This window comes from Hyla sarda, chromosome 3 (assembly GCF_029499605.1).
Source record: "Hyla sarda isolate aHylSar1 chromosome 3, aHylSar1.hap1, whole genome shotgun sequence".
Classification (NCBI taxonomy): Eukaryota; Metazoa; Chordata; class Amphibia; order Anura; family Hylidae; genus Hyla; species Hyla sarda.
The window spans coordinates 228,983,093-229,000,502 of record NC_079191.1 but is presented as its reverse complement, the minus strand read 5'-3'; the positions used below and the strand labels follow the sequence as shown (position 1 = coordinate 229,000,502).

At 41.1% G+C, this 17,410-nt stretch overlaps 1 protein-coding gene across 6 annotated transcripts in view; it reads left to right on the top strand.

Moving 5' to 3' along the window:
* Positions 1-17,410, top strand: part of ASCC3 (activating signal cointegrator 1 complex subunit 3) — a 764,501-nt gene that overhangs the window by 89,968 nt on the left and 657,123 nt on the right. The window contains exon 1 of one of the 6 annotated variants that reach the window (XM_056566196.1): positions 13,516-13,612. The exons of the other annotated variants lie outside the window; for them this stretch is intronic. The gene's annotated coding sequence lies outside the window, so the exon portion shown is untranslated. Of the gene's footprint in view, positions 1-13,515; positions 13,613-17,410 lie in introns of those variants that run through there. 6 annotated transcript variants of the gene reach the window in all.

Here is a 17,410-nt window from a genome sequence, read left to right as displayed (position 1 = left end):
ATACAGCAAAGGGGAGAGAGAACAACACCGGGGGGTACAGCTAGACAGCGACGGCAACTGTTTCACACAATATAAGTGCTTCTTCTGGCCACAGAAGGCCATTAGAAAATCCCATTATAGTCTATGGGATTTTTACATTATCGGTTTTAATCCGTTATAGTCCGTTATTAATAACGGACGTTATTTTGTGACGGGAGAATGAACGGAAGAAATAATGCATGCACTATTTCTCCCCTTACCATCTTCCGTCACAAAATAATGTCCGTTATTAATAACGGACTATAACGGATTAAAACGGATAATGTAAAAATCCCATAGACTATAATGGGATTTCTAACGGCCGTTTAATTGCCGATTTGCAGGGTTTTCATGACGGAACATCAGACGGATCTTTAAAATGGATGAATTTTATAGTGTGAAAGCAGCCTAACATTTCTTATGGCCAACTTCCACAGAGGTGACCGGGACACAGGGAACCTCTCAGGCTTGCTTGGACTTGTAATGGTAATTATGATGATGCAGTGCTACTGTGATGACTTTGGTAGGGACAGTAGAGACTTGACTTGTAGACATAGAAGACTTACAGATTAGATGTGGCTGCAGACTTGTAGACTTTGGCCTAGCTGGACTGAACTTGTACAGGACTTGTGCTTGCTTTAATGTCCAGGAAGTGAAGAGCAGGAACCAAGAGGAGCAGGAACCTAGTGTGGAGACTACAGCCCTTTATATATCAGGGGGCTTGACTAAAGCCTATTGTTAGCTGATTGCCTGTGCCTCAGGAACTCTGGGTATTAGGTGACCACATATCACATGACCTTAGGAAGGTCCTATACAGTTTAAACATCCTAATAACCTTTTGTACATAGCTTATATTCACTTAACAATACTTACAATAAATGTACATAAACAATAATAATGACCTGGGGGGGATCCTGCAGGAGAGCCCTGTGGACTTGAGGGACTCTACCTGAGGGTACTTTAGGAACTGTACAGAACCATGTTCTGTACCGGGACACAATAGTACTTTTTTTCCCCCCCCAATATACTGTCTGTGTGACAAACCTGCCTTGTGTGAACAAAGGCAAAGAGAGACATTTTCATGGAACCTGGTTCCAAGTTTTTAAGTTTACCACATAAGATCATCCCATAGAAGACCACTTTTCCGTGGAGTTTTCAGTGATCTTCAGAAAGAGGTTTCACTGCTGATATATTTTACTTGTGGATGTCTAAGCTCCAGCACCCTACGAATCAGCACAATGATACATGAAGATCTCACTCATTGTTTACGCATGTGGGGATCAGGATGTGCTTTCAGCCTACACATGTGCAGTGATCTCATATTATGTAAAGAGAACCTCTCATGTGTTTAGCACCTATATTTCTCTCACAAATACCTTCTTTTTACTGCTCTCTCAGTTTTGCATTCTATGCTTTGGAGGGTTCTTGTCTGTCTCTTACCCTCACTCTACATGTGTTGTGCTGAGTCTCTTAATCCAATCACCGAAGGCCTCTTTCCTTTCCTGTTTTCATACTGCAGTCTGATAGGACAGGAGTGAGCACTGTAAAGTACTAGTCTCCTCCCTTACTAACTGTATTTGTTTTAAGCTTGTGCTTTAGCTTGAACAAAGATGATTCTGCAGCCAGACAGAATTATGTTCTGTATGGTATGGGGACCCCTAGTGGTGTTTTTTTTTGTTTTTTTTTTTCGTTTTTTTAATAAGCCATGATTTTTACAAAAAGGAAATAAAATTTTCTTATGAAGTATATTAGAAAGATTAATATTTTACAAGATGTAAAACATGTAAAACGTTTCTCAAATCTAACAGTGCCCAGTTAAATAACATTGGAAGAGCCCATTATATATGTATAGATTTAATTTGTTTTAACACATAGCCAGATACCTATTTCTGACTCTCCAGTTTTTACTTTGCAACTTGACAACTGCCTTGTGCTGATGTAAAAAAAATTGACATTGACCGGAATTCTTTCTAATGCCCCCATTGAGGCAATTTTTTCTTCTTATTTCATTACAAGCCTTATAGGTGGATATCTGTGTATGTGGATGTAGACAGTGGTGCTTTATCTTGACAGAATCCAGTTGGTGCTATTTCTTGCAGGTAATGGCTTTGGGAGTAATGAATAGCTTTTATTTGGAGGCACCTTATTTGTTAACCACTTTAACAATGCCAAAGCCAAGGTCACTTTCCAGCTTAATTAAGGCTGCCTGTAATGGGAGGATTATTTATTTCTGGATGCTAGAATTAATTCAGTGGGCCGTACATAAGGTTAAAAGCAGCTACTTGAGAATTTAAAAGCTCACTCGACATTTTGCTTTCACAAGTGCGCCTATTAATTGACAGGTTACCTATGCTCGGGGCATACGCCAGTTTTGATTGCATCGCTGCAGAGAAGCAATTTCACGTTTGTAATTTCAGCGGGATAAAGTGTTATTATTGAAGCTTATAACTTGTTTCAGTACATATTAGACAAGTAAATTGATTTGAAAAGGAAACCGCAAGACAGTCTTCCTCTCCGTGTAGCTATCACTAATCACAAGGCTTATATGTGGCCTCCCCGGGGGAGTCCTGTTCGAGTCTTCAGATCATGTCTCTGAAGCACTGTATGTTGCTCTTTTATTTTCTTTGAAGTGCCTTCTTCATTATATATTCCCTATTTGTCATGTTACACCTGTGCACAATAATACATATAGATGAAACAATGAAAAAAAAATATTTTAATTCAAGTAATATATCATCTTGGTTAGAGCTCATGCTCATTGTGATGTTGCATGAATGGACTTGTATGGCTGCACACAGTTCCAGAATTTGTGCTGCCCTAAGGTATTGGTATAAGGCACCGTGCTGTCGCCCAGAAGCTGTATTTCTGAGGAAGAAGAATACTGCAGGGCCACCATACGATGGCACACCCCACAGTTGTTTTTCTTATGGATAGTGATAATTTCTTCATTTGTATAATGCCAGCATATTTCTCAGCACTATACAGGGTTTGTCATCACTCAACCCGTTCCCTGCCCCTCAAGGGGATTCTCAGCCTACATTCCAAATATCTTAGGAGCCTATTTCAAATCCTTGGAAAAAATAACCTCTGCAAAATTCACAGGCGTTACAGCATTCCCAGTATAGCAGGCTATAGGTACTGTATTATGCATAGTTTCAATAAGATACAAGAGCAACAGGACATACACTACTATAAGTATATAAAGCAGTCCCAATATGTTAATCCACTTCAAGCACCTGCCCTGATGGCGGTGGTGCGCATAGCCAATAGATATATGAAATGCAAATATAGAAGAAGAAACAGCGGCCAGCGCTCACCATTCAGGGATGTTTATTTTCTTATTCGGTGCATAAACAAGGTTGCAGCGGGTGGTGGTCAGACGCAGGGGTCTCGGGACAGTACTGTTTCGCGTACGGAAGGCGCTTCCATCAGCCGATACCATATGGGCTGATAGAAGTGCCTTCTGTGCGCGAAACAGTACTGTCCCAAGACCCCTGCCTCTGACCCCCCTTCCCCCCACCACTGTTTCTTCTTCTATATTTGCATTGTATTATGTATCCACACAGTTAGGGTCGATAAGATGGCATTATGAATGACTCTATAGTGTCATGTAAAAATTTACTATTTTGATAAATTAAGAATTTTATTTTAGGAAGCTGGCCCTCCCCCCCAAAAAAATACAGTGAAACCTCACCAAAAGAATATACCACTTTGAGAAGACCACATCCTTACATAGTTACATAGTTTGTAAGGTTGAAAAAAAGACGAGTTCATGAAGTTCAACTTCAAACCCTACTTCTCCAGTAAGACAGATTTTCAGCCCAGTATACATTATGCCATTTTCTTTGAGAAGACCATGAAAGAGCACATTTTATTGTAGTTTTCTTGAATGATGCAGCTCAAAAATGGCTCTGAACCCAGTGCGGTACCTTAAAAGCTTTAAAGGGATTTTACAGAATCCAATGTTTATGGCCATTCATTAGAAGCTCTACTAGTGCTGGGCGGTATGACCTAAAATTAATATCACGGTATTTTTTTAAATTATGGCGGTATCACGGTATTACCGCTCTTCTACACCACCAACCACCCATGCACCCCCGCCCCCCCCCCCCCCCCCCCCCGGTGTTAGCTACACATGTCATCCCCGACTCTCCTGCACTCACCCCGTCTCCTCACGGATCTCATCGGCTGATGTTGGCCGGCAGCTGCTTTTCATGGAGGGAGGGAGAATTCTAGTATACCGCCGGGGAAGGAGCGCGTTACACAGAGAGGGGCGCCGGTTACAGGATTCTCCGCTCATCACGCACCGAGTAACAAGCGTGTTCCTGGCTTCCTGTCATGCCCGTACACTCTGGAAACTATATCTATGGTTCTGGAGTATTGACAGTCCTCCAGAACCATAGAGGCAGTTTCCAGAGTGTACGGGCATGACTGGAAGCCGGGCACACGCATGTTACTTGCTACGGAGCCCCTGCTCATGGTCTGGGAAAGGTGAGGGCTCTGCTGGCTGGGCTCTATAATTAATTCGGAGGGTGGGGGAGAGTCCCGACCGGTATAGCGGTATGGGAAAAATCCATACCGTGGGGAAAAAAAACAAACTGGTATCTGATATGAACCGGTATACCGCCCAGCCCTAAGCTCTACTAAACAGCAGAAAGGGGCAAATGCAGTGACTCCTTTTTACTGCTATACCTGGTGATTCTGTCTGGTACTGCAGCTCTTTCTCATTTCTATAGGGAATTACAGCTGTCCTCCCACTGGAGATTGCATGGCTAATCATATGTATGGCTTATTTCAGAAACTTACTTCAGCTGATATTGTACGTCATTTCTTTTATGTAAGTGCACTTGTAGCCAAACGAAAAAAAATTAAATAATGAGATGTTACTCTCATTGAATAACGTGGGGTGCCCTGATCACACATCTTTTTACGGTTTCTTGATACACCTTTCTGTTACTTAAGATATGGGTTTATGGTAGAGAACGATGGGGAAAAAAACCCAAATGTACTGACCAGAGAAAACTCAGTAATCCGTCATGAAACATTTAGGGTAACTGAAAGTTTATTTATAAAAACATGCAGCCATTATGTGTTTGGAGGGCATATCCCTATTCCTCTGATTGATTGTTACATGTACACGTATTTATAGAGTATAAGTACATTTCAAAATGGCACTAAATGATGGGAAAGCCACATTATCAGTGTCATGTCCTGTACTCCGGCCAGACACGCTGGCCGTGAGCACTCTCCTCCTTCCCCCTCCTCCTCTGCCGGCAGGGTCGGGATTCGCATCACAGGACGTGCCCGCATGCGAATCCCAGCCCGTCACTTACCTCCACTCTCCACGGGTCCATCTCCTTTCTCTCAGTGCTGGTGTGTGTGCCCCTGCCTCCTAGGGCGTGCGCGCCGGAGCTCTTAGATTTAAAGGGCCAGTGCACCCTTAATTATTGTTTTCACCTGCACTCCCTCCCTTCACTCCCTCCTGGATCTTTGTTGCCCTAGTGCCTAAGAGAAAGCATCCCTGTACTTCAGCTCAGCCATGTTTCTGACCCTTTTCTCCGTGACCTGTCCCTGCTCAGCTGCCGCCTGCCTATTGACCTCCTGCTACATTTGAGACTTCGCTCCTGTGCTGCCTGCCCTGTCCTACTGCTATCCTGACCACGAGTTGCTGTATCCCTCCTGTGCCTCGCATCACCTCAGCCACCTGTGTGGTCAAGTCGTGCCAGAGGTAGCGACTTGTGTTTCGCCTGCCGCAGCAAGACCATCCCACTTTGTGGCGGGCTCTGGTGAAAACCAGTGGCACCTTAGACTCTGCTCCCTGGCACGGCCCGGGTCATCTGCCACACAGGTCCAGCAGAGCCACTTCCTCCGTGAGTGTCCTGCCAATAGCTGTGAGTCTTTACAATCAGGAGATCACAATAATGAATACACTTAAAAAAATTATTAATAATTAGTACAAAATAACTGATTGGTCACTTTATTAGGTATACGTGTGCAATTGCTTGTTAACGCAAATAGCTAATCAGCCAATCACATGGTCAAGACAACTTGCTGAGTCTAAAATGTCCCAGAACATGATACTTGTGCAGGGGACAGCTGTTTAGGGAACCAAGAGTCACATGATCTGTGACATTATGTTCTCTTGGCATAGGGCATGATGGTCAGTGATGTTTCACAATACAAAGCGTTAGTGACATGAAGATGGGGGGCCGTGGTCACCTAATAACAAGGCAAACCCTAGGATTGACTCGTCATTATTACATGCATCAAATTAGTAAGTGTTTTTGTTGCCTTCCTCCTCACTAATAAAAATTTCACTTTAGAAACTTGGATAACCCCTTTACGTTCACACCCATCGGACCATTTCTCTTAACTATAAACCCACATATCTCAGGAATGAAAAGACATATCAAGAAACCTGTATTAAAATATAATAATAATTATTAAAACAACCTAAGCTATTTAATAAAAGTACTATCAGATAATGTTTGGGTTCGCCACAATAAACATATGTGGTATCGCCACGTGCGGAAATGTACGAACTATAAAAATATATCCTTAATTAAACCGCACGGTCAACGGTGTACACGCAAAAAAAATTCCAAAGTCCAAAATAGAATATTCCGATCAAAATTCCGATCAATACAAAAATGGTACCGCTAAAAACTTCACATCATGGCACAAAAAATGAGCCTTCATACCACCCCATACGCAGAAAAATAAAAAAAAGTTATAGGGGTCATAATATGACAATTTTAAACGTATACATTTTTCTGCATGTAGTTATGATTTTTTCCTGAAGTACGACAAAATCAAACCTATATAAGTAGGGTATCATTTTAATCGTATGGATCTACAGAATAAAGATAAGGTGTCATTTTTACTGAGTAGAAACTGAAGCCCCCAAAATTACAAAATGGCGTTTTTCTTCAATTTTGTCGCACAATGATTTTTTTTTTCGTTTCACCGTTGAATTTTTGGTAAAATGACTGATGTCATTACAAAGTAAAATAGATGGCTCAAAAAATAAGCCATCATGGATTTTTAGGTTCAAAATTGTAAGGGTTATGATTTTTAAAAGGTAAGGAGGAAAAACCGAATTTGCAAAAAACGGAAAAACGCTTGGTCCTGTGCATATTTGATGCTCAAGCTGCAGAGTTTATTGTAAACTAAATGACTGAACACAGCTTCAAATCCTGTGCCTCAAATATGTGCAGGATATTATTTGTGTGAATACACCCTAAGGGTAAGGTCACACATGCCGTACTTTGCTGTGTGTTTTCTGTCGCATATTTTGCTACCCATTGCTTTCAACAAATGGCATGCGTGACCCTATGGAGACAAAGTTAGGGCTTGTAAACATGGCAAAAAGTGTGTTAAAATCTGAATAAAATAATGCAATTTTACCTAAAAATCTCCAGTTGATTTCAATAGGGAATGTTCAAAAATGTGCAGAAAAAAAAACCTAACTTCAAAGTTTTTAATGCAGTACTGCTTGAAAGTTCACATTCTTTTTTTCACAATGTTTTTGCCAATATGAGCATGCCCTTACACTTAAACCATGACAGAATGCTGGAAGACCACATGAATGAATTATTTTGCAGGTCTGAAATCGTTCTACATGGTGGTATTAGTAAAGCATTGTTACTTTACTTAAATTATGGATAAAGCACATGTGAAGAAAAAGAAAACCTATAATGTCTTAGAAATACACAGAGGGTTGGAAGCAACTAATCTAATAAACTCTGAACAGATCCTTTGAAAATGCAGAAGAATAAGAATGTTTTTAAACTTAGATTTGGTGGGTTTAGCACGTGTGATGCATAATCCTATTTCTCAGTTGGCTTTGTGAATAATCAGATGTCTCAGTAGGGTCTATACTAAGATTTAAGTACATTTATTTGGCGTACAATTCTGATTTGCAATTTTTCCACCCTCTGTTAAAACTTAATTAAGACAAGAATAATACAGCTGTAGGATTTGTAGCGATGGCGGCAAGAATTATGGTGATAATAACACATTGTATTTTACTAGAGAAGGCTAAAGAAAATGCTACTCATTATATTTGTATATGTATGTCTTTGTTTTGGTAGGTATTAATCCCTTGGTGACCCATGGTGATTCTAGTCCATCGTGGTGCTGCTATGGGTGTATGGAGCAGGTTACTGGTTTGAGACCGGTCCATACCAGGTGCCCCCAGCTGATTTAATTTGCTGGGGGCTTTTGCTAATAGCTCACATGCAGCAATCACCGTGGGCTCCTATTTTAAAGTAATTGGTGGTGGTGCAGTGGGTCTGATCTGTTGTCCCGGAAATTGGCACCCCTCCAACCCCCCTGACATTTTCAGCACATTTTTTATCCTTTCACCACAAATTTGGGTGCAGTGTGTGTGTGTGTATATATATATATATATATATATATATATATATATATATATATATATATATATATGAAGCAAACAGCGGCACTCCAGCAGTTTCAAGAAGAGTGCCGCTGTTTGGAGTGCCGCAGTTTGCTTCCTATTGGATTCCTGTTGTTCTTATACCTGTGATCGAGGTTGGAGCTGGTTGAGCACCCGCATTGATAATTTATAGGCTTGAAGCCTTGTCACGGTGCTCCTTCATCATATTATATATTGGAGATATATATATATATATATATATATATATATATATATATATATATATATATATATATGTTTCCAACCAAAGCGAACACATCAAACTGCAGCGGTGTATGGGTGAACAAAGTGGCTAAAAGTTTATTGCACCAACAAGTACATGCAATGTTTCGGCCAAATGGTCTTTCTCAAGCATGCATGAGAAAGGCCATTTGGCCGAAACATTGCATGTACTTGTTGGTGCTATAAACTTTTAGCCACTTTGTTCACCCATACACCGCTGCAGTTTGCTGTGTCTTTGCCTTGGTTGGGAATTGCCTTATCCGGTGGTGGCTCGCTGGTTGGACACTTGCAGACGCACTGGGACTCTTGAGTGCTGACTCCTTACTTTGCTTAGATATATATATACACACACACACATATATACATACAGTTGTTCTCACACACGTGTGATCTTCCCTAACAAATGTATTTTATTTCTTATATAGGTCATAATAGAATGGCACAATCCTAAAACAAGATATAACCATATGCAGTTTTGTGACCGGGCCTAAAACCGTAGTATACTACGGTTTTAGGTCCGGTCAGGAAACCGCATACGGGTCAGAAATGAGCCAACCGGAGTCACAGTTTGACTCAGGTCGGCTCATTAAAGCAAATGGATTTCAGCCCCGATCCGGCCCGGTTTTCCCCTCCCCCAGCCGTATCCGGTAACCGTAGGCTGAAAACTAGGTATGAATGCAGCCTCAAATGAGTTCTATCAAAAGGTGACTTTTTTGTTTAAATCAAGTTTTAATGGTAATCATAAAATTTTCATTTTTAGTGATGTTTTTTTTTTTCTCATTTTCCATTTTACTAGCTATATTATAAAATCATCTCATCTATTTTTGCCACTAGGCCTAATCATAAGATTATACTTCCTGTTCTTTACAGATCTGTATAATACTGTCTGTGATGATAAGGAGGACACTGCTGGAAAGTGAAAGACAACACCAGTAGATGGATAAAGACTGCATTTACAATAGCTGAAACTCAGCTCATTTTCTCCTCCCTGTAGAATGACCTCTGCACAGTTCACAGACAGGCCTAGAAAGCTCGCCCATACAAGTAAATAGAACCTGCTTCTGACCATCATTAAAGGGGTACTCCGCTGCTCAGTGTTTGGAACAAACTGTTCCAAACGCTGGAGCTGGCATCGGGAGCTCGTGACGTCATAGCCCCGCCCCCTCAATGCTAGTCTATGGGGGGTTGCTTTCTGCTCGCGATCCTGCTGCCTGCTGCTGTGTTGCTGTGAGAGTTTGGAAAATCACTGAGCCGGGACATGTAGGGAACCCCCTAATGGTCAGTTTAAAAAATATAAAGATACATTTTTGTTAATCACATGGTATTAGAAAGTTGTTTCTAATACATTGATTAACAAAATATAAAAAGCTTTTTAGGTGACAGGTACTCTTTAAGAAAAAAAAATATAAGGGATGCATTCCCTTTAAAGGGAAAATGACAGATAAACTACACTAACCTGAATAGAGAGGTGGCTATTGTTGGGTGATCAGGAGTAAAACAAGGTATTCCCTACTTCTGTATTCCCTACTTCTGTTCCTGAGATATAACACAATCTTGTAATATGCAAATAAAGTCTTAACAGCATCGGGGCAGGTTTGAAGACCACCTGCACCTCTGACACCTTTCCCTGGGTCCTGTTTGCCCTCCTTCTCTTTGCTAAGGGCGACTGCGCGAGCTAGACCTGGAGATGGCGGCAAAGGATCAGATAGTCTTTAAACCCGCCTCTGTGCAGTTCATTTGCTCAGGAATGGCTAAATGGATTGGGGGTGAGGAATACATTTGTTTTACATGCTATCACCCACACTAACCAGCTGTATATTGAGGTTATTGGTGTTGATCCATCTGTCAGTTTCGCTTTAAGTTGCAGGTCATTTTCTTATGATAGATTCAGGTAACTGATCGTAGGTACTAAATTTGAGAATTATTTTAAGGCCTAGCGGGGGTGAATGCAATAGCATCATTCCAGTGTTTTTGTTTATAGTCATATTGCGTTCACTTTCTTAGATACAACAATACCAACATAGTAGGCGTAGTACTTTTTTTTATTACTTCTTTATAATGAATCAGAAACAATTCATACAATTTGATAGTTATTAGAATATCCAGTGTAAGAATTTCAATGGTTTACAGAAAAACATTTCATCAGATCTGATGTTGTTAGGTAATATCTGTCTTATTGCTATATACAAAATGACATTGCAGTCAGATGTAGATAAATTACAACAATAATGAGGAGCAGGCAACTGAGAAATTGTTTTGTTTTTGGAACTTTCAATGTCCATCCATACTGGAGCTGGCCCACTGAGAAATGTGGGGAAAAAAGATTTAAATGAAGAGTGAAAGCAAAGCCCTGCTGTGCAGACTGGTGGTTCAATAAACTATTAATACAAGCTTTTCTTAAAAGAAATCCCAGACAGAATCCCTTAGAGGCCAGCTTCAGAATACAGATATTGACACTGCTTCTATTTTATTTTCCAGAGCTCTCTTTTTTTTAATTTATTTTTTAGGATGCTTCATTTCTGTATACGGCATCACTATTTCAGAAAAATCCTATATAAGAATGTGAGACTCTATATTGAGTAAATTAGCATAATCTTTCCCGGGTTCCATTTCAGCAAATGACAATTCACAATCCAGAAGGTAGCAAAAGTTTTGTATTTATTATACAGTATAAGTAACCCATATGACTGAACTTATATACCTTCTATACTCGAGTATAAGCCGAAATTTTCAGCACGATTTTTCATGCTGAGAGTGAACTCTCCACCTGTAAATCCCTTCTCAGTGGTCTTCAACCTGCGGACCTCCAGATGTTTTCAAAACTACAATTCCCAGCATGCTGGGAGTTGTAGTTTTGAAACATCTGGAGGTCTGCAGGTTGAAGAACACTGCGGCCCCGGCCTAGTGACGTTGCCTTGACGACGACGCACAGTTAAGGCAACGTCACTAGTCCGCGGCCGGGCCCCAAGCGGAGAAGAGGGCCTCCTGGTGAAAATGGACATCTCTGAACGACTAACCCTCCCCACCGGACGTTCCCTGCAGCATAGATGGCCCGGACCAGCTCACCCTTCCTTCCCACCAAGGGGAGGTGAGTAGAAAACTAAAGGGGGTCTGGATGATGACGAATGCCGCAGTGGTCTTCAACCTGCGGACCTCCAGATGTTTCAAAACTACAACTCCCAGCATGCCTGGACAGCCATCGGCTGGGAGTTGTAGTTTTGCAACATCTGGAGGTCCGCAGGTTGAAGACCACTGGAAGGGATTGACGGGGGTCTGGATGATGACTTGGGGGGATGATGTATTTCCCACCCTAGGCTTATAGTCGAGTCAATAACTTTTCCTGGGTTTTTGGGGTGAAATTAGGGGCCTCGGCTTATATTCGGGTCGGCTTATACTCAAGTGTATACGGCAATTATTTCAAGTGTTAGTCAAAAGACCTGCCGAATGTCCTTAAGGGGCCTGTACACCTGGTGCTAGTGTGTAGCATGGCTAAAACTATATTTTAGGGTTTTCTCAATGCAATGAAGCATATTTTACTAATAAATAAATAAAACAGTCAAAAACTGTACTTGAAAATCATTTAAATTCACAAAAGTCAAAGTCGCATGTTGTTTTGAAGAGCATTTTTTGACCAGGCACTTTTCTCTTAAAGGATATGTCACAAAGTTTTTTCTTTGGGTCATTGGTTCTATTGTTTTATGACAAGTTTGTTAAAATGATAGTGACCATGTAAGATTTTGCCCACCTAATGATGTGTCAAGAAAACTACTTATGGGTGGAGAATTATCTCCCTATTTCTTGGCAACAATGCATGTACTATGTTATTTTCTAGGTTTTACACCTATTTTATCACACTGTACTGAAAAGTGATGCAAGCATGTAGAGATATAAGCAAGGCTTTATCCTTTGATCCCATCTGGTTGGTTTTCCATTACTGGTATTTTAGATTGCAGTGCTCTTTATGAGGTAAACTCCTAGAAGAACATGCTAGCTTGCACTAAACCTGATTTTTATTTGTGACATTTAATCTTCATCTCTAGCCTGTTAGATTTACAGTTACAGTTGTCCGTTTTTTATCCAAAAGGTAAAACACTGGGCTCAGACAGATTACACCATTTGGCGAATGTCAGAAGGCCATTAGAAGTAAATTTATCTTGACTAAAACTATTAAGAAATCAATTGGATTTGTTATCTCGTTCCCCAAGCTGTAGCCCGGTTACGTATCTTGTTGCAGCGTCTTCCTATCACTTTTGTCACGTGAATATATGCCGTTTATCACACAGAAAAAAAGGTTAGTGTGATGCTCTTGGACGAAAGTGTCTTCAGATTTTTCTTTGGTGAAAAACTTAGCAGAGAAATAGCTGGAGTTATCTGGATAAGATAGAGCGACCCAATTAACTGTCAGAGAAGACCTCTTGCCAATTCACCTGCCTCATTCCAGAGATGCGGGGCTCTGCACAGCCACTTAGCACATTCTCCCATGTCTTTCTTTCCCATCGTAGCCAATATATTCGTACATATCAGAGCAGAGAACCTTTGTCTCCTTTATTATATTGATGCTGATCTTGTGATGAAAAATGAGTTTTGCCACTGAAAGTTAATGAGTTTAGTATTAATTCATCTTCTGCCTTGGGAAATCTATATAGAGTCTGAATATTGAGATTATTATTGAATCGGAGTTTGGTAGAGGTGATGATATACAATCATGATGGTCACCAAAGAGAGGCTATATTTGTATTTATATTGTATATAATATATATGCAGCTGCATGCTGTAGGTAAGCCAACAATTTGATCATTTCTCTTATTAGTGAACTTCTGCGTAGACAACTTATTTTAAGCCCGATTTTCCAGTTCATGAGACCACCCCTCATCTCAGTCATAAGCCATCAGTTTTGATCCCCTTTGACAGGTACAGTATGAATTTCTTCACAGTAGCATAATGGTTTTGTACAGCAGATCTAGCACAGCGCCTGTCAAACCCCCTTTGGCATAACTAGGTCTTTGTGATATCAAGAATAACACTTCATACCACTCTGAACAGTTAGGAATATCGCAATGAAATGTCCTAGCACAAATGTGAACAAGATCTTATGTTTTTAGCTGTGTGATGCATTGGCTATTAATTTAAGATCGCACATACACTGTAACAGGTTACCATTGCGAGAACAGGAACAGTTTACTGTAGTCTATTTTCCTATTTTTATTTTACAGTAAAGCATTTCTTATGTAAAAATCTGTTTATCACAGCATAATTCAGTAGTAATTCTCCAGTTTCAAAAAATGCTGAAGAGCCACTGTTTAACCCCTTAAGGACCTAGGGCGTATGGATACACCCTGGCTTTCTGGTACTTAAGGACCCAGGAGGTATCCATACACCTCCTATCCCTGCTATTGGTGGTCTAGACGCGACCACCAATAGCAGATCGGGGGCGGGGGGCTTTACTTTCGGTTTCACCATCCTGCTCACCCACAATAGGCGGGGCAGAACGGGGAAACGACACAGGATCACCGCCGAAGTCCACTCACCCATCAGCGACGGCAGCGGGCGACGATCGACGGCGGCAGCAGGCGACGATCGACGGAAGAAGAGGACAGCGACACAGCTCTGTGGATCATACGGAAGCCGGTGAGTTGCTTAGCAACATCTGGAAGGCTACAGTCTGAGACCACTATAGAGTGGTCTCTAAACTGTAGCCCTCCAGATGTTGCAAGACTACAACTCCCAGCATGCCCAGAGAGCTGTTTAAGCATGCTGGGATTTGTAGTTTTGCAACAGCTGGAGAGCTATAGTTTGAGACCACTGCACAATGATCTCTATACTGTCGCTCTCCAGATCTTGCAAAACTACAACCCCTAGCATGCCCACATAGCAGTTTACTGTCTGGGCATGCTGGGATTTGCAGTTTTGCTACATCTGGAGGTCCACAGTTTGGAGATCACTGTGCAGTTGTCTCTAAACTATAGTTCTCCAGATGTTGCAAAACTGCAAATCCCAGCATGCCCTAACAGCTGTTCCGGCATGCTGGGAGTTGGAGTTGTGTACCTCCAGCTGTTGCATAACTACATCTCCCAGCATGCCCTTCGGCGATCAGTACATGCTGGGAGTTGAAGTTATGTAACACCTGGAGGCACACTGGTTGGAAAATACTGAGTTAGGTAACTGAAGGTTTTCCAACCAGTGTGCCTCCAGCTGTTGCAAAAGTACAACTCCCAGCATGCACGGTCTGTCAGTACATGCTGGGAGTTGTAGTTTTGAAACAGCTGGAGGTTTGTCCCCCATGTGAATGTACAGGGTACATTCACACAGGCAGGTTTACAGTTAGTTTTCTGCTTCAAGTTTTGGCTGCGGCAAATTTTTCGCCGCAGCACAAACACCTAGCGGTAAACTCACTGTAAACGCCCGCCAGTGTGAATGTACCCTAAAAACACTTCACTAAACTACACTACACTAACACATAATAACTATAAGCAGTAACATATATTTCCCATTGACTTGCATGGGACTTTAAACATAAGCCCCGCCCCTGGCAAATGGGGGTGAGTAAGGGTTAAATTACCTATCCTATGTTTGTTGTTGACATATAAGTAACATGTGTGCCAAGTTTCATGTTAATATCTTTAGCCGTTTGAAAGTTTTTGTGGAACATACACACACATACATATATACATACACAAACACACACACACGTTTTATAGATATAGATGTGAAGGCAAGCTGGGGAATAGTAGGTTATTAAAAGGGAGTAATCCCCAAGGTGACTTTACAGATGCTGTTCCTAAAATGTCCTGACTTTACCCACATGACTGAGCTTATATAATTATTAATAAGTGTTAGTCAAAAGACATGCTGAATGTCTTTTAGGGGCCTGTACACCTGGTGCTAGTGTACAGCGTGGTTAAAACTATTTTAGGGTTTTCTCAATGCAGTTAAACATATTTTACGAATACATTTTTTTAAAAACAGTCAAAAACTGTACTTAAAAAACATTTTAAATTAAAAAAATTCAAAGTTGCATGTTGTTTTTGCAAGCATTTTTTGACCATGCGATACCCCCAGGTCTGCAGGCACCTTATAAACATTTGGCTTATCACTAGGGAGCAAAACCAAAGATTCTGTGCTGTATAGTATTGGAATTCTAAATATTTTATGGATATACCAATGTGATTTGTTTCAGTAAGAATAAAGAGTTCTAGTAGTATGCTTAAAGGGAATTATGGAATTTGGTATTAACTGTTGACTGTTTTAGGAAGGTATTTATACCAGGAGACTTATGTTACCATTGTTATTTTAGCAGTCTGCGGCCTTAAACTGGAAAAGCATTGGAAAACCCATTTTTTTTTTACAATGCTGTCTGTGAGGCATTCCCAAGACCTTGAACTGGCTGGGCTGGAATGCTGCCCCCACTGCTCCCAGCTTTTGGCTTTGGGACATTCACTGTAAGTCAGTAAGAATGCTGCCAAAGCTGAGTAACTCACAGTGTGTGCATCTGAAGCGAAAGAGTTGTGCATGCACGAGATTTCAACAGGGCTTAACATTAGAATCTAAGCCCTATCTGTCAATCAAGCAGTGAGGAGGGGAGCGAGGAGGCTTTCCAGCTTGGGGCACTTCAGGGTCTTAAGAACACCTCCTTGACACATGACAACATCAGAAAAATACACTTATCAGCAGTTTGAAACCAGAGTACTGCTTAAAGAAAGGTAACACATGTCTCCTGGCACATATATTTAAATTACTTATAAATATGCCTTTACTGATAAAGGTGCTACCACCCACTGTTTCACAAACATGGGTTGCTTGTCCTCGGTGCACAGAGCCCTGCTTGTTCTCGATGCACAGAGCCCTGCTTGTTCTCGGTGCACAGAGCCCTGCTTGTCCTCGTGCACAGAGCCCTGCTTGTCCTCGGTGCACAGAGCCTTGGTCCCTTTGCTGAAAAAACTGCCCCAAAACATGATGTTTCCTCCCCATGCTCTCCACAGAGACATACAGTGGGGATCAAAAGTTTGGGCACCCCAGGTAAATATTTGTATTACTTTGCATAAAGAAGCAAAGGAAAGATGGAAAAATCTCCAAAAGCATCAAATTACAGATTAGACATTCTTAAAATATGTCAACAAAAGTTAGATTTTATGTCCATCATTTACACTTTCAAAATAACAGAAAACAAATAAATGGTGTCTGCAAAAGTTTGGGCTCCCTGCAGAGTCAATATCTTGTACTGCCCCCTTTGGCAAGTATCACAGCTTGTAAATGTTTTTTGTAGCCAGCCAAGAGTCTTTCAATTCTTGTTTGAGGTATCTTCCTTACAAAAGTCTTCCAGTTCTTTGAGATTTCTGGGCTGTCTGTCACACATTGCTCTTTTAAGGTCTATCCATAGATTTTCAATTATGTTGAGGTCAGGAGATTGTGAAGGCCATGGCGAAACCTTCAGTTTACGCCTCTTGATGTAATCCCCCGTGGATTTCGAGGTGTGTTTAGGATCATTATCCATTTGTAGAAGCCATCCTCTCTTTAACTTTTAACTCTCTAATTTTATTGAATCCATTTTTCCTTCTACTCGTGAGATGTTCATGTGCCACTGGCTGCAAAGAACCCCAAAGCATGATTGATCCACCCCCATGCTTAATAGTTGGACAGAGGTTCTTTTCATTAAATTCTGTTCCCCTTCTTCTCCAAATGTACCTTTGCTCATTCCAGCCAAAAAGTTCA